Below are 23,235 nucleotides of genomic sequence, written 5' to 3' on the forward strand. Positions count from 1 at the left end.
AGTAGAGTGACTACGTGCAGAATATTCTCTACGAAATTATTGTTCTTATACTATTGCAAAACTTAGTATGTTACGTGAAGACTAATCTTTCATGCTTTCTTCAATTAATTGGTTATATTGCAATTTTAATTGTTTTCAGCCACAACAAATATATACAAAATTCAGTAAACAATAATTTTTATAGCAAGAGATGTAATTGTTCGACAATAAATAGTTTCACATCGTGGTCTTTTTAGGAGTGTACGCTAGCTGATAAAAGTACTTTAAGGAGAAATAAATGTTCAACACTTTGTGGGAAACAAAAAAAAAAAACATGCGCAGATGCTTACAAAACAAACGCCCAAGCGCAGCTCTGAAGCATTTATGTAAAGAGCACAGGGGCAGACTTTCTCATTTTTTAAAAGTCGCAATTAGCTCTCATGTGCGGTTCTAATCATGATTGAAGCCGAAAAATAACAGTTCAGTTATTTTTACGCTTGTCAAAATTTCTGAGGATCGGGTCTTGTCGCGATAACCAGATCGAGGTTGTCATTGGTCTCCTTCATCCGCGGAACGCAGCAAACAGCAGAAAATCGGTCCAGGAGCGATCCCTCCAGCGGCAAGAAAATCCTGTTTCGCGGCTGCTTTCGCGGCGCTCCACTCAAACCGAAATAAATCGGTGCCAGGGGAACTCCGAACCGGTAACCAGAACAATGATAACCCGATCTTCAAAACGGCCAATCAAGATAAATCAGTTGTCTAGTGTTGCGCACTAACCGCAACTGAAAATAAGTCGTTCTGCCGAGTTGAGTCTCTGGTTAAAATTGCTACTGCGTTTTTCAATGATAAATCTACGCACAAAGCGAAACATTAAGAAGCAGTCGATACATCCTTACTGTTAGACGGCTTTTGATGTCCGCACGGCATACCTCTCGTTGACGGCAGCCAAGGACCTCTCCAAAAGCGTGAGCTCGTCGTCTGACTTCAGGTTGTCATGGGAGTAGCCATCTTCATCATGATGTAACCCTTGGAGATACTTTTCGACCACCTTCTGTCGGTCGGGAGGCTCGCTCATCGTTGCATTCCGCGCAAGCGAAACAAAACAACGCACGCCGCGAATATGATACGCGCGCCAAGTTTCTCGCTCACGATGAATGAGAGGTACTTTTCGATCACCTTCTGAAAAAAAATGATGATACGTCATCGAGGCGAGTTGTTGTTGTGAAAACAGTCGCACCTCCGTCCGGGAGCTGACGCATGCAGACGATAGTGCGAAACAAGTTTCCGGCTAACACCGGACACGAGTACGAAACCAGCGGTCGTGCGGGTCCGCATGTAACCGGTTTCCCGCGTGCACGTCACGAAAGAGGGCCGCGGTCATTGGTCTCCTTCATCCGCGGCACGCAGCAAACCGCAGAAAATCGGTCCAGGAGCGAACCCTCCCGCGGCAAGAAAATCCTGTTTCGCGGCTGCTATCGCGGCGCGCGTCTTGCCGCCGGAGGCGCGCCGCGCGCGTTTTGCCTAAAACCCCTATACTATGGCGGTACTTTTGCTAAAATGTACCGCCATCTACTCTTTCCTCCGCCGTCTCCTCTCCTAAAGCGCTTGTTTTTGTAGCGTTAGCTACACTGGCCTAGCCAAGCCCGTTTCGCGCGGCTACAGTGAACTAGAAGAGGGCAGTGGAATGACCGCGCTCTCCGCGTGACTACCGCGGCGTCGTCAGTAGCGGCGGCGCTGCTGTCGACAACTACGGAAGGCGAGAGCGCGAGGCGCTCACTCGTGCGCGCACCGATGCGGCGGCCTGAAACTCGGGCTTCGTTTCGTGTTCTCTTACACGCGTTTGGGGTATAATTTTCATCACGCCTGTCCCACACCCATAACTAGGCTTTATTTCCAGTCGCCTACTGTTATGCATTAAAGCTTTTTGCTGACGGCTTATTGTAGTAGTCCATAAAGACCAGATTAGGTATTTTCTTCGCCTTATAGTAGCAAAAGAATGATTAGATACTTAGACCTGCTAAAAAAATAGGCGGTTTACATAGCCCTATAACGCCATTACCTGCGGCTGTTTCTTTAAGGCATCTGCGCCTCTGTATCGTTAATTACTGCAATGATAAATAATATGGCAAACAATGTCACAGCTCTGAAAATTTTTTATTTCCAGTTACACATAATGACATTATAGATAGAACATTCAAATTCACACTACAAATGAAAAACAACTGCTGTACAGGAGTGCAAGATACACAATAAAAGCACATCACATACAAAGTTGTAAGCAGGTTAAACATGGTTGACTATCTCACATAAATGCAAACAATTAATTAAGCCTGCTGAGCTTGAGATGCTTTGCTGACTTCCGCTTGGCAGCGTTTGACTTATTTATCCCTTTAACAAAAAAGTGAAGCCTCATGGTTATGTAAAACCCAATAATGCGAGGTGTCAGCCTTTCACTGTGTTCTGCACAACTAATCATTTTTAGAGACGAAGTACCATGAATCATCTGTAACACGTCCATCACACTTTCCCGATGAACCTTATGAGCCGAGAAACAACTTGTAAAGATGCTCTCGAGGTGTGTGATGAAGCGGAACAGCTGAAGTGAAGGGTACAAGAGGCCCCCCTCATCCTTGTGCTGCACAAACACAGAGGCATTCAACAGGCGCCCCTGCTCTGCTGGAAGCAAGAGCTCGCTTATACAACGGGAGCATTTGCTTGGCAGCACGTACTTTCTTGCCACATAGCCTGAAATGTAGTAAGTGATCCTTGAATCACTTCTTTCCACGTGGTACTCGTGTTCATTGATTGCAGTTAACACAGGCACCGTTGGAGACACTGCATGGTCACCTATGGATGACTCCACTGTTCTTAAGAGCTTTCCCTTGGAAGTTTCCTCTTTGTCTGTAGTGTCAAGAAGAGAGACGCACCCATCAGCATTTCCACCAACAACACTCTGAGCGAGATTGTAGAAAGAGAGACACTGTTAGCAAGAACTGCTGCGGTGTTGGGTGGGTGTTGCAGCCTGATGACATTCTCACTATGCCGAAGAAGTTCTCTATCCTGGCTGAGGCGTGACGTCAGCAGGTATATGAATCCAAGCTCTTTGCGCAAGTACTCAAGCATCTCCAGCGTACTTGTCAGTGTTACTCTAAGCCCTTCTGCAGTGGAATCACTCAGGAAATGTCCTTTATCGGTCTGGTGCTCCCATTTGTTCAGAAAATCAAGCATTTCTTTTATCCGTTCCGCACCAGAAGAGTTCGGTCTTAGAGCTTCTGCTGGGTACCTAGCAGTCATTATGCTGATGAGTGATTTCATTCTTGTAAAGAACTTCTCTGTTGCGCCTATGTTTCCACACTTCCTCTCTAGTTGCGCCCGATAAAGGAAGAATGCCTGCAAAGGACCTTGCCCGAAGATTTGAAAGGCATAACTGGCTCTCATCTTCTCGAAATTGTTAGGTGCAACGTGAACATTATTTATGCCTGGCATCGCCCTTAAAGCAATTGCACTTGTGTCAAGCTTGAGAGCTTCTTTGACGAACTGTAAGGACACTTGTCCATCCGGCGTGTTTAAAGTTGTGTTGAGGAGTCTGTTCCGTACAGTCTTCACTAGGTGAGGGAAATCAGAAAAAAATAGAGTGAGCGGCTGCTGTCTACTGGATGTTGCCTGTTGCAGACCACTTCTTTCACTGATGCTCTTATATTGAGCACCCTCCACATTTTTCTGTTCCACGAGGCTGCATCACACGTAACAAAATCAACGAGAAGACCAGCTTTCTCCGCAAGAATTGTGGCTTCAACAACAATTTTGGCTAACAACTCACCCTTAACATTCTCGTGGCTGGCAAACCAACCAAGAACTTGGGTCCAACTGCCAACAAGTGGCACAAACATTACAACTAGACCGTGATTACATGGCAAGGATTCTTGTCCTTTCGGTGTGTATGCACCAAGATCTACAAATCCTTCGATCTTTGCTCCTGACGTCACTGAAAGATGTTCGGACAACTTCATTTCGTCGATAATGATTCCCCCGTGCCGATGAAGCTCATCTAGTTGCGCGGTTTTCCCTTTCAGAGCGCTCAACATTTTTTCGTTAAATCCAAACCCAGACCTATACTGAGCTGTGTACTTCCTGATTGTGGCCTCACTTGGGACAGCCAAAATTCCCTGCTTCCGCATATATCGGTAGAGCTTAGGACTTCTGATTCTAAGCAGAATGCATTCTAGAGTCCACTCCCTGTCGTACGCCATTCCACGGGGACTTTTTCTCTTTGATGCCTCGAAACACTGCCGGACAGCTAGTTGCTGCTTAGGTGAAAGAGTCCTAATCTTTTCAGCAAGCACTTCCTCACTCGTTGAAGCACTTTCCGCCTTTGTCTTGTTGAGATCTTCAGCAAGCTTATATATCTTCGATAGAAGCCGCTTGTTTCGGCGGTTGCTCGCTAGCAGCTTCTGCGAACTAATCCTTGAGGGACGTTTTGACATCTTCCGACGTCTGACGCGCGACTGCCGTGTAACAAGCGCTCTCCTTAAGTACTTGCATGCGACGCACGGCGTTCCCTCCTTTGTTGTTTTCCCATGGCAGTTGATGTTGAAAGCAATTCCCGATTTCATTACCATCTGGCCGCGCAAGTGATCTGTAAGGCTGCTTGTTAAAGAGCTTTCATTACTCGCAACTGCTCCGCAGCAGAGAAGCATTTGGTTCGCCTTTTGCAATACAGTCGTGGCGTCCTGTACTCGAAGCAGCTAAGACTCTGCAGCCAGCTTGCCTTGCAAGAACGTCTTCGAGCGGAAACCGCCGGAGCTATCCGCAGTGAAAAATATAGCCCTTTCTAATTTTACCTCACCCGTGACGGAGTTCAGTGCGCACAAAGTAAAACATACTCCTTCGTTGTCTTGCATCTCGTGCAGCGTCCAGCGCTTATTCGGCACAGTTGCGTGCTTCAGTGCATCGACATTTAGGGATGCATCAGCCTCGGCAGGTTCGCACCCACCAACAGTATCGGTAGTATCGGCCTCGCCAGCTTCGCCGTTACTGGCAGGTTCATCCACACTGTGATCTTCGCCGGCACTCGATACCCGAGCCTTTTTCGGTAGAATGGCAGCTTCACTTGCTTTCCGCTTCCTCTGCTTTCTTGCGGGAGTCACATGCTTGCTTAAATACGCCGGAACGTTTGGTAAAATCGTCGGTACGGCGTTGGGCGTAAGCGTAGGCTTTCCCCGCGGTAGGCGAACTTCTTCACCATTAATTTGGTGCACATAGTCTCGAACGATGAAGTGCGGCTGAAAGTGGAGTTCACACACTGCGCAATCCGCGGTGAGTGGCTTGTCCGCTCTGTGCAGATTTCGCTCCCACAGGCTTCGTCGTGCAGGGTCAGCAGGCGCCTTGAACAATGAGGGTTGCTTAGCACCTTTGGTTCTGTCATACCCGCTGCTGCACCCGGGAGCGTAACAATGGTTCAGGCGTTGTTTCCCCATCGCTGAGGAGAATCACACAATCACCGTTCACGACACCAGCACAACTAAAATAACTGAACACGCACAAAACAAGCTGCTACACATCGCGCTACCCAAACGTGCCGGAGACGGCGGGAGGAGCATGCCAAAAGCAAGCTGAGCACAGCCGGCGCAGCGTAGTCAGCGACGGCAGCGCCGCCGCTACGGGCGTCACCTGCACTGACGCGCGTTTTGAAGGCGCAGCCGCTCCGTTCGCTCCACTGCCCTCTTCTAGTTCACTGTAACGCGGCACATCAAGAGCCGTGCTGCGCATGCGCAAGGATCAGTGATGTCACACGGCTTGCGCACCGGAGCAGCAGCCCGGCGGATCGGTGGTGCCGCTCGGGCGCGTTCTCTTCGGCGGCGCCCGTGTCTCCCGCTCAAAGCAGACGACAAGCAGACGACACGGCGTTCGCTTAGCGCGCACGCCGTAACGTTGTATTTTGTAGCGTTAGCTACACTGGTCTAGCCAAGCCCGTTTCGCGCGGCACATCAAGAGCCGTGCTGCGCATGCGCAAGGATCAGTGATGTCACACGGCTTGCGCACCGGAGAAGCAGCCCGGCGGATCGGTGGTGCCGCTCGGGCGCGTTCTCTTCGGCGGCGCCCGTGTCTCCCGCTCAAAGCAGACGACAAGCAGACGACACGGCGTTCGCTTAGCGCGCACGCCGTAACGTTGTATTTTGTAGCGTTAGCTACACTGGTCTAGCCAAGCCCGTTTCGCTCGGCACATCTAGAGCCGTGCTGCGCATGCGCAAGGATCAGTGATGTCACACGGCTTGCGCACCGGAGCAGCAGCCCGGCGGATCGGTGGTGCCGCTCGGGCGCGTTCTCTTCGGCGGCGCCCGTGTCTCCCGCTCAAAGCAGACGACACGGCGTTCGCTTAGCGCGGACGCCGTGACGTTGTATTTTGTAGCGTTAGCTACACTGGCCTAGCCAAGCCCGTTTCGCGCGGCACATCAAGAGCCGTGCTGCGCATGCGCAAGGATCAGTGATGTCACACGGCTTGCGCACCGGAGCAGCAGCCCGGCGGATCGGTGGTGCCGCTCGGGCGCGTTCTCTTCGGCGGCGCCCGTGTCTCCCGCTCAAAGCAGACGACAAGCTGACGACACGGCGTTCGCTTAGCGCGCACGCCGTAACGTTGTATTTTGTAGCGTTAGCTACACTGGCCTAGCCAAGCCCGTTTCGCGCGGCACATCAAGAGCCGTGCTGCGCATGCGCAAGGATCAGTGATGTCACACGGCTTGCGCACCGGAGCCACCGGAGCCGGCACCTCTCGCGCACTCCGCCGCCGCCGCGCGCGACTCACCGCCGCCGGTCTGCGCATCCAGAGGAGTGACGTCGTAGCCGTGGTAGACGCACTGGCGCCGGCGCGGGCTCGCTGTGCAGTCGCCGTCTCACACTGTGCTGGAGCCGCTGCGCTTCTGACTGGCGTTTGCCAGTGTTGTATAGCCATGGAGAAGGAGAGCGCAAATGCTGCTCAACAGCGCAGAATAACGGAGAAGCTTGACTCATCGGATCCCGAAGTAGTTGCCTGGCAATTAGCGGTTGAGCGTGGGAGAAATGAACAGAAGAAGGCTAAACGTGCTGCGGAGACACTAGAGCAAAGAGACGAACGTCTAGCAAAGCGGCGTCGCCAGGAGGCTGAGCGACGTGCCCGACCACCCCTGCAGCAACAACAAAACGCCGTCGATGACGTCAAGGCTTGCCGATCGACTGAATATACTGTGAAACTCAGCGAAAGCGCCAATGCGACTCGGACCTTCAGCTGAACCTTTGCTAACGCTACGTATATCCTGGCATAGCCGAGCTAAGCCACTGCAACTATTTTTCTTTACTCTTTGCTTGCGCAAGCAAGTCGACGGTGGCGCACCTAGCACGTAAGTTGAAGCTTTCAGGCCAGGCGCGCGCCGGCGCCGGCGACTGCGGCTGTGCTGTGTGACTTTGGCATGGCTCTGAGGCGGAAAAAAACCCAAATATAAAGAAGTGAAAGCGCGCGCTATCATCGTCCAATCGGAGATACAGGAGAGAGAAGCGGCGTTGATCAAAGGATGACAGTACTTTTCTTATATAGGGATTTACGGCTAGTGTGTACGTGCTATTATGCGACCGTTCCTACGGCGGCGTGACCCAGCGAACGAGCGCAGCGAAAGATGAAAGTGAACACGGGTGACGGAGCGCAGCGGGGGATGAAAGACGCGGGGAGGAAAGCGGAGAGGGGGGTGCAGCGCAACCACGAGGCGGAGGAGGGTATGGCGAATAGCTGATCAGGAAAGCCGAGTGCTGACGGCGACCAGGCATGTGCCTAGTGCGGAAGCAAAGCGCTGGCGTGGGCGTCGGACCGACTGCGCATGCGGTACATCGCCTGCGTCGCCGCCGCCGCTAGAAAAAATGCGATCTGTGCTAGACACGCGTACCCGTGTTCACGCTTTCTTCACAATGAGCGATGCAACCGGTGGAAATGCTTCGTCTGCCGCTGATGCTAACGAGCTGCCCGAGCAGAGTCTCCGCGCCGCCGCTTTAAGCACCCTGTCGTTCAGAATCAAGGGCCCGATTCATAAAAAAACTCTCTTACTCGTAAACTGTTCGTAGAAGCAGGTATAGACCAATCGTGGTATTGGACATAGCATTAGCGAAGACCAATGGCAAGCAGCTCTGTGAATTCCGCCCCAAATTCTTCGATATAATATGTCACGAATTCAAAACACCTGAACAGTTGCACTCGAAATTCGCACAACGGAGCATTGTAATCCTGGATAAATTTTTTGTAGCTATTCTTAAGTTATAGATTTTTGAATTAGAAGCGTATGATAGGGCTCTCGTTTCTTCTTTTAACCTGCTACAAGTAGGCGGGCGTAGCTGCTACGTACAAGTTGAACTGCTTCGTGCTACAAAAATGTTCTCTAAAACGGTTTTGGTCATTGCCACCATTTAAGCATTATTACTTAGCTGGTGCCATGCTTCAAAAGTAAGTGACAAGTGTGCTTCGCTTGCGATGGATGAGAAGCACCGGCCAGTCTGCTGATTGTCTGTTTCTTGCACAGCGTTCAGCTGCCGAGGAGACCATGGAGGTGGTGCAGGAGGAGGTGAGTTGTACTCTTTCCCAAAATGTCGCGATGCTGGAATGTCCTATCTTTCTGTTAGCCGTGCTCTATTTCTCTAGCATAAACGGTGCAGGAACCTATGAACAATTTGTTCTAAATCGCGCTAACAGCAACAGCATTTTGGACCAGGAGGGCCTTTAAGCCCGAAAATTGTGGCGAGCCTGCATGACATTATGCGTACCCAAAGCTAAGTTGTGATACTGTCTCATTCTTAAAAGGAAACAAAAACAGAGTACCTCACGTAGGCGAAAAGTTTGTATATTTCCGGAAGGGGTTGGGGGGCGAGGTTCTCTCCCTTCGCTCCTCCCCCGTCTCTCTGTCTATATATATATATATATATATATATTGTAGCGAAGAAGACTGGCGCGCCCTATGGACGCACTATCATCATCGGTTCGCGCTCTCGGTGTCTGACGCTCGACTGAGACGGTCGCGTTTCTTAGTAGTCAATAAGCCGCATTACATATTTGGTGGAGCATTGCTGGGTTCTACTTCCCCAACCCTGGAACTACGCGACCGGACACTGCCAGCCATCATGCCTGACGACGCCAGCCAAACAACACTTCCGGCATCGCCAACATTGATTTGTCCTGGCACAATGCATCAACGCGATCCTCCCGTCTTCAGCGGCTCCTACGAATAGGACGTAGAAGATTGGATCTCGTTATATGAGCGGGTGAGTGCCCACAATAAATGGGACGATGCTGCGGAGCTCAGCTACGCCAACTTCTATCTTACGGGTGTCGCTAGCGTGTGGTACCACAACCACAAATCCGACCTCAGCACCTGCTCAGATTTCAAGGCGCGCATTATGCAAGTGTTCGGTCGCCCTGCGGTGCGGAAGCTCCGTGCCGTAGAGCGCTTGTGCAGCCTTTACCAGCAACCCCGTGAAAACTTTACCAAGTACATAGAAGATGTTGTAGACCTTTGCAAGCGCGTCGATCCATCGATGAGCGAGTCTGACAAGATCCGTCACGTCATGAATGGAATCGAAGACGACGCTTTGCAAGTGCTCCTCTCGAAAAGCCCGCGGACCGTGGTCGAGGTCGCTGAACTTTGTCAGAGCTACGACGAACACAGGAGGCAATGTCTGCTCACTCGAGGTTCTTTTATCCCCGATACTTCCATTGCAAGTTTAGCCGCTGCGACTAACAACGACTATCTGCTCGGCGAAATCAAGGAATTCATACGCTCCGAAGTCGCCTGCCAGCTATCTGTACTCAGTGCTCACCGCCGTCTCCGGGCCCACGCCGTCCTTGGCTCCTCCGTTGCGTCAAATGCTCCAGGAAGAAGTGTCCGAAGCTATACAGTCCCCTCGTGCAGCGCCACCATTGCCTGTACCTCTCAGCTACGCCGAGGTTGCAGCACGGCCGCCTCCATCGACTTTTTCAGCACCACCGTTTGCTGCACCGCCACCTCCAATCCCTCCAGTGTACACCACCAGATCACCAGCTATAGCACGGGACCCTGGCGTACACCCGACAATCGCCCCGTGTGCTTCTGTGGTATCCCTAGTCACGTGTCACGGCACTGTCGCCGTCGCTTATGGCTTCAAGGTCATGACCAACCTGTCTCCTCCTACGTTTCGCCAGCTTCGTCCTTCTCGCCGCCAAATGATTCGCACTTGCCGTCTACGCGCAGCGTCATTCCTCCTGCCCGTGATCGTCGCTCGCCATCCCCTCGTCGCCGCTCACTTTCCCCCATGCGGCGGCGTCCGGCCCCATCGGAGCAGGATAACTAGCTACCGCTTTTCAAGAGGCGAGTAGTCAATAAACCGCATTACACACACACACACATATATATATATATATATATATATATATATATTGACGCGTACTCTATCTATAGACGTTTAAACGACGATGACAGTATATGCATTGACTGACTCTGAGTAGTAGGACAGGGTGTTCGAAGACGAAGAAGATGTCTTTGTGCTGGTGATTCTGAAGCTGCTCCGCCGTCTTGTTCAACGTGTGGTCTCTTGTTCGCGTTGACCCGTGACACTGGTGGAAGTGCTGGGTACACAACCCCGCCTTATGATCCAGACTCCTCCCGGAAGCCGTTCATCTAGCCCATCTCCAATAACTCCTGTGCATCGCTTCAGTCGGCGGTTGCTAGGCCTTGCTCCCGAGCTCAACCCCCTGCAAGAACGCTCTTCCGAGCCCTGTCTACCTCTGTCAATGGCGACCACCAGCCCGCCACAGGTTCCACGAGTTCCGGAAGACAGCTCTACTCACAGTCCGTCCCAGGTAACCCTTCTGCAACCACTGGTTCCCGATCGCTTTCACGGTGGCGCGCATGAAGACGTTGAAGACTGGCTTGACCAGTACGAACGTGTTGCCAAGGTCAATGGGTGGACTGTTCAACAAAAGCTCTCCCACGCCTATTTCTCCCTCGACGGTAGTGCTCGCACGTGGTTTGAGAACCGTGAAGCCAACATCACCACGTGGAATGATTTCCAACATCAGCTCACTGAGACATTTGCGAGTGTTGATCGACGGGATCGTGCCCAGCAACGAATTGAGTTGCGGTTCCAGAAACCAAATGAAACTGTGGCAATGTTTGCCGAGGACATGGCCCGCCTGTGTCGTAGAGCTGACCCTCACATGACTGAGGAAAAGAAGTTGCGCTACCTTATGCGTGGCGTAAAAGAAGAACTATTCGCCGGACTTGTGCGCAATCCACCGAGTACCGTGGCTGATTTTATAAAGGAAGCCACTGGTATTGAACGCGCACTCCATCTAAGAGGCAGGCAGTACGATCGCTTGCCCACCAGCACTCCTATCCACTCCGCCGCAATGACCGTTACCAGTCAGAACTCCCTCCGTGATCTAATTCGGGAGATTCTTCGCGAAGAACTTCAGAAGCTCTGGACACCGGCAGTGGGCCCACCCATGGCATCAGTCGCTGAAATCGTCCGTGATGAAGTTAGACAAGCGTTTTCGGCAAGCGATCCTGTTCACGAGCAGCGCCCCCTAAGTTACACATTCTCGGCAGGCGATCCTGTTCATGAGCAGCGCCCCCTAAGTTACGCCGACGTTGTCCGACGTCAACCAGCTATGACGCCCATGCGGTCGCACCATCAGCCACCGAGGGCCACACCATGGTCATCACCGACAGAGGAACCTTTGAGACATCCGCCCGTTGTGCCGATCCCGTCCTACCGCCAGCCGCCGTCAGCTGCATTTTGGTCACCGCCACAAGACGAGCCTTCGAGGCGGCCGCAAATTCGAAGAACGGACGTATGGCGCACTGTCACTAGGCGCCCCCTCTGCTATCACTGCGGAGGCATCGGCCATGTCTCACGTCATTGCTGGTACCGCGATGCCTCATTTCGACCTTATCAATCCTGGTCTGACGGTCGACGCACCAGTGACGACCACATGCTACGCCGCGACGACGCTGCTTTTCAAGGTGCACCCGCGACGCGCACTCTGAACGACGACTCTCAGTCCAACCACCAGACCGATTTTGGCCGGCGGTCACGCTCTCCGTCCCCTGCTCATTCATCTGCACCGAATGGACGTACTTTTGCTGACCTCCGGGGACGAAGGTCGCCCAGTCCACGCCGGGGAAACTAACGGCGGCGACCTCTGGGGGTATGGTTGCGGGCCAACAAGACGATGAAAAACCCCCAATAATCCCGCCGCAGGACGCCGTGAAGCCGACAAACTCTAACACCGACGAAATTGTGAGCGCCGATATTATTGTTTCAGTTGACGGACTGCAAGTGACAGCGCTAGTCGACACTGGTGCCGATTATTCGATAATGAGTCAAGCTCTAGCCGTTCGCCTTAAGAAAGTAAAAACTCCCTGGACCGGACCTCATATAAGGACTGCGGGCGGCCAACTGCTCACGCCTGCTGGTAGCTGTACGGCGAGAGTCACCATAGGAGGTTCGTCCTTCGTGGAAACTTTCGTCGTTCTTGCACCATGCTGTAAAGATTTAATCATAGGCATGGATTTTCTACGGGAATACGACGCCATAATCAACATCCCGGACCGCTTGGTTACGTTTCACAGGACACCGGATTTAATTCACTGCTTATCGCCGAAACGCAACGCCTGTCGTCTAATCGAAAACGACGTGATCGTCCCACCTCGGTCATGTATCCTTGTTTCGGTCGCATGTGACGTACCGTTTGATTGTGAAGGAGTTGCAGACCAAGTAACCCCCTTGTTATTTACTCACGGTATCGCCGTTGCACGAGGAATCGTAAATGTCACCGATGGGCGCACGAACCTGTTGTTGACCAATTTTAGCACAGAGCGACGGCACCTACCAAAGGGCACGGCTGTCGCCTATTTTGACGATGTCGCTGATGTTCGTGGGTGCTTTTCAGTACTAGAAGAAGTGCATGCGCAAGACCCAGCACCTGTGCTTGACGTTAACACTACTTTACCGCAACGTGAGCGAGAACGACTTCTTGCGCTACTGGCCGAGTTCCACGACTGCTTTGCGACGACGTCAAGAGTCGGTCGAACGCCCCTAACCAAGCACCGCATAATCACAGAGGACGAAGCGAGACCGATTCACCAAAACCCTTATCGTGTGGCCCCAAAAGAACGTGAAGCGATACAGCAGCAGGTAAACCAAATGCTTGAAGACGATGTTATTCAGCCTTCCAAGAGCCCCTGGGCATCACCTGTAGTTTTGGTAAAGAAGAAGGACGGCAGCCTACGTTTTTGTGTGGATTATCGAAAGCTAAATCAGGTGACAAAAAAAGACGTGTATCCGCTTCCCCGCATAGACGATTCACTTGATAGGCTTCGAAACGCTCGTTATTTCTCTTCCATGGACTTAAAAAGCGGGTATTGGCAAAATGAAGTAGACCCGAGAGACCGTGAGAAAACCGCTTTTGTCACGCCAGATGGACTATACGAATTTAAGGTCTTGCCTTTTTGCTTGTGCTCTGCACCTGCTACTTTTCAACGGCTTATGGATACCGTGCTTTCGGGGATGAAGTGGAAAACCTGCTTAGTCTATCTTGACGACGTCATAGTGTTTTCCGCAACGTTTAAAGAGCACCTTGAACGGCTCGAAGCCGTTCTGCAGTCTATACGGTCCGCCGGCCTCACCCTAAAGCCTGAGAAATGCCACTTTTGCTTTGAGGAGCTAGAGTTCCTTGGCCATGTCGTCAGCCACGCGGGAGTCCGCCCGGATCCTAAAAAAATTGCCGCTGTCGCACAGTTCCCTGTTCCTTCAGATAAAAAGGCTGTCAGGCGCTTTCTCGGCCTCTGCGCATATTATCGGCGGTTTATTGCAGACTTTGCTCGCATTGCGTCACCGTTAACTCGCCTCACGAGAGATGACGTTGCGTTTGTATGGGGTGACGAACAGCAAGCTGCATTTCATGATTTGCGGAACCGGTTACAAACGCCCCCTGTGCTTGCCCACTTTGACGAGACAGCTGCGACAATGCTTCACACTGATGCCAGCAATGTTGGTCTCGGAGCTGTGCTTGTGCAGTGCCAGGAGGACACAGAAAGAGTGATCGCTTATGCAAGCAGAGCGCTGTCACGCGCAGAAGTAAATTACTCTACAACTGAGAAAGAGTGCCTCGCCGTGGTATGGGCGGTTACAAAATTTCGCCCTTATTTGTACGGTCGCCACTTCGACGTTATCAGCGACCATCATTCGCTTTGCTGGCTCACAAATCTGAAAGATCCTTCCGGGCGATTAGCACGTTGGAGCCTGAGACTGCAAGAGTTTGATATGACGGTCCTGCACAAGTCAGGGAAACGGCATACCGACGCTGACTGCCTGTCTCGGTCACCCATTGAGTCAGCTCCTTCGACCGATGAAGAGGAAACAGCATTCCTTGGTCTTCTCGACACGTCTACCATCGCACAACAACAACGTGACGACCCTGAGTTGCTTGACCTGATTAATTTTTTGGACGGACGAACTAGGACAGCACCTAAAGCTTTCGCAAGAGGATTGTCATCATTTTGCTTAAGGAACAAAGTCCTATACAAAATGAACTTCTCATCGAGCGGATCAAGCTATTTGCTCGTCGTTCCTACTGCTCTTCGTAGTGAAGTACTGGAAGCATGCCACAACGAGGTCACTTCTGGGCATCTAGGATATACGCGGACACTGAACAGAGTGCGACAAAGATATTATTGGCCAGGACTGCCCGTTGCCGTGAAACATCACGTTCGGACCTGCCTAGAGTGCCAGCGGCGCAAGTCACCTCCAACGAAACCAGCCGGTTTGCTACAACCCGTTCAGGTACCGCAAACACCATTTGACCAGCTCGGAATGGACCTCTTGGGTCCGCTTCCTACCTCTACCAGTGGTAACCGCTGGGTTATTGTAGCAACTGACTATCTCACTCGCTACGCCGAAACAAAAGCTATCCAGAGAGGCACAGCAGCAGAGGTGGCCCGATTTTTCATAGAGAATGTTGTGCTGAGACATGGCGCACCAACCATCGTCATAACAGACCGAGGCACCGCATTCACAGCCGCGCTTTTAGATAACGTCCTGATGCTCAGTGGCACAAGTCACCGAAAGACAACAGCCTACCATCCACAAACAAACGGACTAACAGAGCGCCTGAACAAAACACTCGAAGACATGCTTTCCATGTACGTGAATATAGAGCACAACGATTGGGACGAGATTCTGCCTTATATCACGTTTGCTTATAACACGGCTAAACAAGAAACTACACGGATGACTCCATTCAGCCTTGTACACGGACGTGAAGTAAGGACGATGCTCGACGCCATGCTACCACACGAACCTGACGACATCGACACGGATGCCGATGCGTTTACGCAACGTGCAGAAGAAGCCAGGCAGCTCGCACGCGTGCGAATACACCAGCAGCAAGCGTACGATGCAGGTCGCTATAATGCCCATCATAGGCCTGTAACTTATGAAACCGATGAAAGAGTATGGGTCTGGACGCCTATACGAAAACGGGGACTATCCGAGAAGCTTCTGAGGCGATATTTCGGACCCTATAAAGTGCTGCGTCGGCTAAGTGACGTCACATACGAGGTCGTTCCAGATAGCCCTCACTGCACAAGGCGCCGCCAACACCGTTCTGAACTTGTGCACGTAGTGCGCATGAAGCCCTACGTCAGCGAGTGACTGTACGAGGGACTTTCGTTTTCACCAAGCGAACTTTATTGTCTAGCATCGAGGCGATGCTCTTTTGGAGAGAGAGCAAATGACGCGTACTCTATCTATAGACGTTTAAACGACGATGACAGTATATGCATTGACTGACTCTGAGTAGTAGGACAGGGTGTTCGAAGACGAAGATGTCTTTGTGCTGGTGATTCTGAAGCTGCTCCGCCGTCTTGTTCAACGTGTGGTCTCTTGTTCGCGTTGACCCGTGACAATATATATATATATATATATATATATATATATATATATATATATATTGTAAAGACGAAGTGACTGCCGCGGGGGCTCGTCGCAAGGTGGGCGCTGAGGGGGAAGACGACGAGGAAGGTAATATAACAGCTGGCCCAGGAACGGGTGTTGTCTCTGTGTCTCCTTTATTCCGTTGAAATGGAGCCTTGTGCGCGGTTTCCAACGCTGGCCGACGTCATGCGAGCCATCTCGCTGCTGTCACAGCAGTTGGAATACTTCGTTGCAGCCGCCTCCAGTTTCCCGCTAGCAGCCTTTCTATCACCGGTTGCCTCGGAACTACCGGAGTTCCACGGATTTCAGAATGACCCCATTTTATGGGTGCAAGCAGCACAATGCGCTCGGCGAACGCCATGCCTGGCCCGACAACACGATGCGGCTAGTTTCAGCGGGGCGACTTCGAGGTGGCGCCAAGGCGTGGGATAACTACGAAGGCCGCAAGTACCGGTCCTGGGCAGAATGGAGCGCCGGAAAACAGCCTTGATGGCTGTTTTTCGCCCTCTGGCGTGTGCCTCCGACGAGCCCGACCAGCACTGCTCAGCGACCAGAGCTCGTGAGATACCCCGCTTTGACGTACCAGTCGTGCCCAGTAACGCCTCGCCAGGGAGGCCCGCAGGCTGCCCCGCCGCAGACGCCGGGTCCCGAGTGTCGTCGTCGGCCCCATCGCAGACGGTGGGAAGCGCACGGCGACTACCGCTCCCCCTTGGAGTCATCATCGAGCGGCATATCACAAACCGGCATCATCGGCTCCACTACAACCCATAAACACGCAGCAGAACACCGCTGTTACTTCGACTTGGCATTCTACTGGCATCCGGGTTGCGACACCTGGGAAGGCTTTCCCAGATTGCCTCGCCATCTGCCCGCTCTAGACCCAGATAGCGAGCCATCTTTACCACCACAAGTCTCGGACTCTGCGTCGACCACTTCCGCCACTTTACCATCACTTCCAGAGACCGAGGCAACTGTTGGTCCACAGGAGTCTGTTAAACGGCTTCTAAACACATCATCGCCGGGGCACATGGAGGCGCCGACGCTATCACTCCAGGAACCCGACCTATCCACGTATCGTGGTAGGGAGATGCTTCCTGTCTTGTTGGAGCCACATCGTTGCATGTCCACGGCCGGATTCGCTGCCGTTCACAGCGCACGGAGGTGATGATGACCTCGCTGAAGGTCATCGTCATAAAAGACCTGCCCGCACGCAAAAGACGCGGAACACGCGCAAGACACCGAAAGAAACGCGCAAAAGACCAGTCGCGCAATGCTCGCGGTTTTTTGTCAAGCGCGGCTGATTCGAGCGCAACGACGATCCTCGGTCATCTTGCGGCAACGTTGCGAAGAAGCACGCGACGGCTGAGCAGAGCGGCTGCCCATTGTGGACGATCTCCTGACCTACGTGCCCAATTGCGACGGCATAACCGTCGACGTGACCTGCGACCAGCGCGCAACAGCTAGTGCCACCCGCCAGAAAAGCTGGTTGCGCGCTAGACGTCTCACAAATGACGACTTCAATCCCTAGACAAGTTGCGTGGCTGCAAGTGCGCCGGAAACTTGTAGCGTGGCCGAGTGTAAAAACGAAATGAATTTGGCCGCGGGGGCTCGCAAGGCGGGCGCTGGAGGGGAAGACGATGACGAAGATAATAGAACAGCTGGCCTAGGAACGGGTGCTGTCTCTGTGACTCCTTGATTCCATTACAATCTATATATATTGTGAGCACGACCCACGACTGACTCTTCATCTCTAAACATCATCATTACCTGTACTAATGACGATCGGACGGCAGGTCATCTCGGATACCATAAAACATACGACAGAATACGAAATCGGTGCTCTTGGCCTGGCCTCTCTTCTACCGTAGCCAGGTACGTCGCATCATGCGTCCTTTGTCAACGCCGCAAACGACCTACAACTCCTCCTTGTGGTCTTTTGCAACCTCTTCCTTGTCCCGCTTCGCGATTCGAGGTCCTCGTAATAGACTTGTACGGTCCTCTTCCCAAGACCTCCAATGGCATTCGCTGGATTGTTACGGCCGTAGACTATCTCACACGCTATCGCCGAGACAGCCTGTATACAATCTGGGAGTGCCGCTGAAGTCACCGATTGCTTTTTTGTTTGTTTTTTAAGTGCAAGTGCTTTATTTTTCTTCAGATAAACATGATTAAACAGAAATCCTGACCGATAGCCAGGGAAGGCTAGTTTCCGGTCCAGTGTCAAAATATAACAGACAGGTCAGATGCAGAATTTAACAGCAGAATATTGCGGAACATGTCATGATTTATAACAGACAAGAAACATTAAGAAATATTCCTAATTAACGTCCTCGTCGTCACGTAATTAACGTCACGGAGCTCCGCGCGTTCTCCTCAGCAACCGCGGCAAAGCCTTCCTCTCGTCTCTTCTTACCGAAGTTTTGCGTGCCTCAAACACCGTTGACACGGCCACTTCGAGTTACCACCCGCAGACCAAGGGCTTGGTAGAGTGTTTTCGTCGTACCCTATCGGATATGATTGCAATGTACATCAGCCCCGACCACACCAACAGGGATGCAATCGTGCGGTTTGTGACATTTGCTTACAATACGGCTGTGCAACACACCACCGGCTTTTCTCCGTTTTTCCTCGTCTATGGCCGCTCATCTAGTTTCGTTCTGGACGTCTCGTTCCTTACGGTTCCCGTGTCCTCAGCAACGCCCTTCTCAGAACAATTTTGTCTCGCCTCGAAGCTGGCCTTCATCGAGCTCGCATTAACACCGACATCGCTCAGGATGTTCGGAAGCGTCGCTACGACTCGATTCACCGTGTTGTCACTTTTTCCCCTGATGACGAAGTTCTGCCATGGAATGCAAAAAAAATGGCCAGTCGTTTTATTGGACCGTACACGGTCATTGAGCAGACATCTCCGGTTAATTGCCGCGTGTCGCCCCTGAGAATTTATTCCGACCACCGCTGCCGTGGTACAGAAATTGTGCATGTATCGCGCCACCTCACACCACCTGACAAAGGGTGCACGCTTGCCTAACACGGCGTAAGGGTGACGTCACTCCCTCCTGCCTCGCTTCTTCTCTCCCGGCGCGCACCTGCTCCGTCACTTGATCGCGCGCGCCAGCGCTTGTTACATGCTCTCATGACCACCGTTCCTAGATTACTTTGTAATCTGTAGTAACCTTGCTCATGACAGCGGCGAAGGGACCCGTAAGGTGCGCTTGTAAGGTGCGCTTCGTGTGGCGTCCGCTGGGGGGCTATGCGTCGCGCCCTCCTCGCCCGCTCCTCTGTGCGTGGCGGTAGCTCCGTTCGCTGGCTCCTGTGATTTCGTTTTCCCGCCCGTTCCGTTGGCCATGGAAGTTGACGACGAGGACGACAAGGACGCCGAGTCAAGTGTTGTGTATCGTCGAGTTTCCGACGTTCAGGAAGCCGGGCCTAGTGTAGTGTAGTGTAGTTTACATCGTATACATCAAGAATTCACCAGCTATCTGTGTATGTGTCGTACTTCACTTTAATAACACAAAGTTAGCACAACGAAAACAAAGTTAACCCCAACGATACACCAGGGTATACCAACGCCGAGGTGCGAGTGCCACTAGCGGACACCTAAGTTAAGGATTAGGATCGTTTCTAAATTTCTTTTGCATCCACTTGCATTTCCATTAATCTATAATTTCAATTAATAAGTACAAGCGGTTTCTCCCAGGCTGTCCTTGGGCCCCAAGTCTTTGTTTGCGTCTTATGGTTGGACTACCAAAAATCGGGCCCTCGGTTTCCTTTCGTCTAGTTTATATATATATATATATATATATATATAGACCCGCCGTGGTTGCTCAGTGGCTATGGTGTTGGGCTGCTGAGCACGAGGTCGCAGGATCGAATCCCGGACACGGCGGCCGCATTTAAATGGGGCGAAAACGCCCGTGTACTTAAATTTAGGTGCACGTTAAAGAACCCCAGGTGGTGAAAATTTCCGGAGTCCCCCACTACGGCGTGCCTCATAATCAGAACTGGTTTTGGCACGTAAAACCCCATAATTTAATTAATATATATGTATATATATTGTAACGAATGGCATGGATTTATTTACAAGAATGGTGGATGGTTAGCGTAGCGCACGGGACAGGACGGTCATCCAAGCCCAACAGGCAGCGGCCAGCTCCTCGCGCACCCTTCTACATTCAATTTCTTCGGCTGCGCTGTACAGAGTGACAATTTCTCCGTGGCAGACGAAGCTCTCCGCGCGAGTTACACAGCAGCGTGACAATTTCTCCGGGGGCGGACGAAGTTCTCCGAGCGAGTTACATAGCCCGATGGTGGTACAGTGAGTCGGGCGACGTGCACGACTTGCTCGTTACGTGACCGCCGATTGTGCGAAGTCACTCTTGCGATGACGTAGGTCACGTCACGCAATCGTTTCAGGCTGACGAATGGGCCAGTGTATCGTGACAGAAACTTCGTGCACAGCCCCTTTTTCCGCACAGGTGCCCAAAGCCAAACAAAGTCCCCAGGAGCGTATGTGACGAGCATATGTCGAGCGTAATATCAAGCGTTGGCACGATCTTGAGAGGAGAGAGCCCTGAGGCGGGCCAGTCGACGCGGTTCTTCGGCCCGACATAAAGTCTGGCCTAATGAGCAGTCATCATGTGGGGGCCAGGGAACGATGGTGTCGATAAAGCTTTGGGGGTTGCGAGCATAGAGAAGAAAGGCGCATAGCCGGTGACGTCGTGCTTGGCAGTATTTTAAGCATACGTAACACAATGGTAAAATAGAACCTAAGTTTTTGTGATCTGTGGAGACATACACGGCAAGCATGTTGGTCAGTGTACGATTCGTGCGCTCAGTGAGCCAGTTTGTTGGCGGGTGGTAAGGGGTCGAATGCCGGTTATCAGATCCACAAAGACGAAGTAGTAAACAACGTCCCCAGTAAACTGCTGTCCACGATCACTAATTACAACGCGTGGAGCACCATTGCGGTGAATGACGGAGTACAGCAGGAATGGTCAAACGTCAGCTGCTGTAGCCGAAGCGAGCACCGCTGTCTCAGTGTACCGGGTCAAATAGTCCACACACACAAGAATCCAGCGACGTCCGGTGGTAGACTTAGGGAAGGGACCTAGCAACTCGACGCCAACTTTTTAAAATGGCACGGTCGGCGGTTTAACTGGCTGCAAAGCACCCGCAGGAGGCGTCGTTGACTGCTTAGGGCCTTGGCAAATGGCACAGCTGGAAACGTACTGCTTCACCGTCTTCCAGAGGTTAGGCCAATAGAAACGCTGGCGCAGTCGGTGGAGTGTCCGAGCAAAGCCAAGGTGGCCTGACGTGATGTCATCGTGCATGGCGTGAAGAATCATAGGCCTCATTGTCTGGGGCACCACGAGCAGAAGTCGAGCGCCTTCAGCAGAATAATTCTTATATAATAAATATTCAAAAATAATGACAGGTGAGCCGCGTGAAGGTGACCGAGCGGCGTCAAGAATAGCTCGAATAGAAGGGTCATGCTGTGCTCACGCTTGAAGGCGGTGGCATCAGGAAACTTTGTGGAGATAGCAAGGAAGCAATCATCTAAGTCATCGTCCGTATCGCGCGTGCTTGCTGACGGAAGGCGAGATAAACAGTCAGCATCGGTGTGACAGCGACCACTCTTGTAAGTGATAGAAAAGTGGTATCCTTGAAGCCGTAATGACCACCGAGCTAATCGGCTAGATGGATTGCGTAGTCCAACCAACCAGCAAAGATAATGGTGGTCTGTCACTATCGTGAAGTGGCGGCCGTACATGTATGGTCGAAACTTACAGGTGGCGAAGACTAACGCGAGGCATTCCAGTTCTGTTACGGTGTAATTCTGCACAGCCTTGGTAAGAGCAGGGCTTGCTTAGGCGATGACTTGTTGACGTCCACAATGTATCTGTACGAGTACAGCTCCAACACCCAAACCTCTAGCATCGGTTGAAGCTCAGTTGGGGCCTCTGGATCAAAGTGGCGCAAAATTGGAGCTGAGCTGAGCAGAAATTTTAGTTGAGAGAATGCACACTCACACTCAGTAGTACACGTAAACGGTGAGTGCTTGTGAAGTACTGACGTGAGCGGACGAGCTAGGCGTGCAAAGTCCTTAATGAAGCGGCGAAAGTACGAACATAGTCCCAGGAAGCTGCGGAGGTGTTTCATCGTCTTCGGCTGGTTGAAGCCACGAACAGCCGCAAGCTTCTGCGGGTGTGGGCGGATGCCTCCTTTGTCTATGAGGAAACCCAAAACATGTGTTTGACGCTCGCCAAAGTGGCACTGCTTGGAGTTTAGAATTAGTCCAGCTCGCCGTATGCAGCCAAGCACAACTTCTAGTCGTTGGTTGTGCTCGTGAAATGTCTTGCCGTAAATGACAACGTCGTCCAGGTAACACATACAGATTTCCCACCGAAGTCCCCGCAGGATGGTGTCTATGAATCGCTCGAATGTAGCCGGAGCGTTACACAAACCGAAAGGCATTACGTTAATCTCGGAAGAGTCTGTCCGACATTACGAAGGCAGTTTTCGCCTTGTCTGGCGGATGCATCGGTAATTGCCAGTAGCTTGAGCGCAGATCGACACAGGAGAAGTACGAGGCAGAATGTAAACAGTCAATGGCGTCATCTATACGTGGCAGAGGATAGATATCCTTCTTCGTTACTGCGTTTAGGCGTCTGTAGTCGACGCAGAATCACCATGAATTGTCTGTCTTCTTGACCAATATGACTGGAGCCGCTCAGGAACTATTGGAATCCTGGATGACGCCTTTCTGTAGCATGTCGGTAACTTGTTCGGCGATCACTTTTCGCTCGGCAGGAGACAGGCGGTACGGTTTCTGTTGTATTGGCGACGTTGTTCCAGTATTGATGTGGGAGTGCGTTAGGTACGCGGGAGTGCGTTGGTGACTGTAGACGCTCTTGAGCAAAGTCAAACACTGACGCATAGCGGGCAAGGAGCTCTTGGAGCGCATGTTCGTGAGAAGAGGGGAGCGATTTATTAATCATGCTCCTAAATTTTGAGGAGTGGTCACTGAGTGGCGAGCTTGCATCCATAGAAGTAGCAACCGCACGAATGCTCGCAACACTATCTTCTTTAAAGCGTGCTACCTTCAGTCTGGCAGGCAAAACAACTTACTTGGAGGACACATTCACGGTCCAAACGTGAGCACAACCTTCTATGACTTCGATCAGTGACCGAGGGACAAGTACATTCTTCTGTAGAGTGTTCACGTATTCGGCTTCAATTAATCCACAGCAGGAACCAGCACAGATGCGCGAC

At 51.8% G+C, this 23,235-nt stretch overlaps 1 long non-coding RNA gene across 1 annotated transcript in view; it reads left to right on the top strand.

Annotated features, from left to right (window-relative positions):
• Positions 1-8,536, top strand: part of LOC125940046 (uncharacterized) — a 70,424-nt gene extending 61,888 nt beyond the window's left edge. Inside the window, exon 3 of the long non-coding RNA XR_007463270.1 lies at positions 8,517-8,536. This is a non-coding gene — a long non-coding RNA (uncharacterized LOC125940046). The remainder of the gene's footprint in view (positions 1-8,516) is intronic.
• The last annotated feature ends 14,699 nt before the right edge of the window (positions 8,537-23,235 follow it).

The sequence above is a fragment of the Dermacentor silvarum genome, chromosome 9 (genome assembly GCF_013339745.2).
Source record: "Dermacentor silvarum isolate Dsil-2018 chromosome 9, BIME_Dsil_1.4, whole genome shotgun sequence".
NCBI lineage: Eukaryota > Metazoa > Arthropoda > Arachnida > Ixodida > Ixodidae > Dermacentor > Dermacentor silvarum.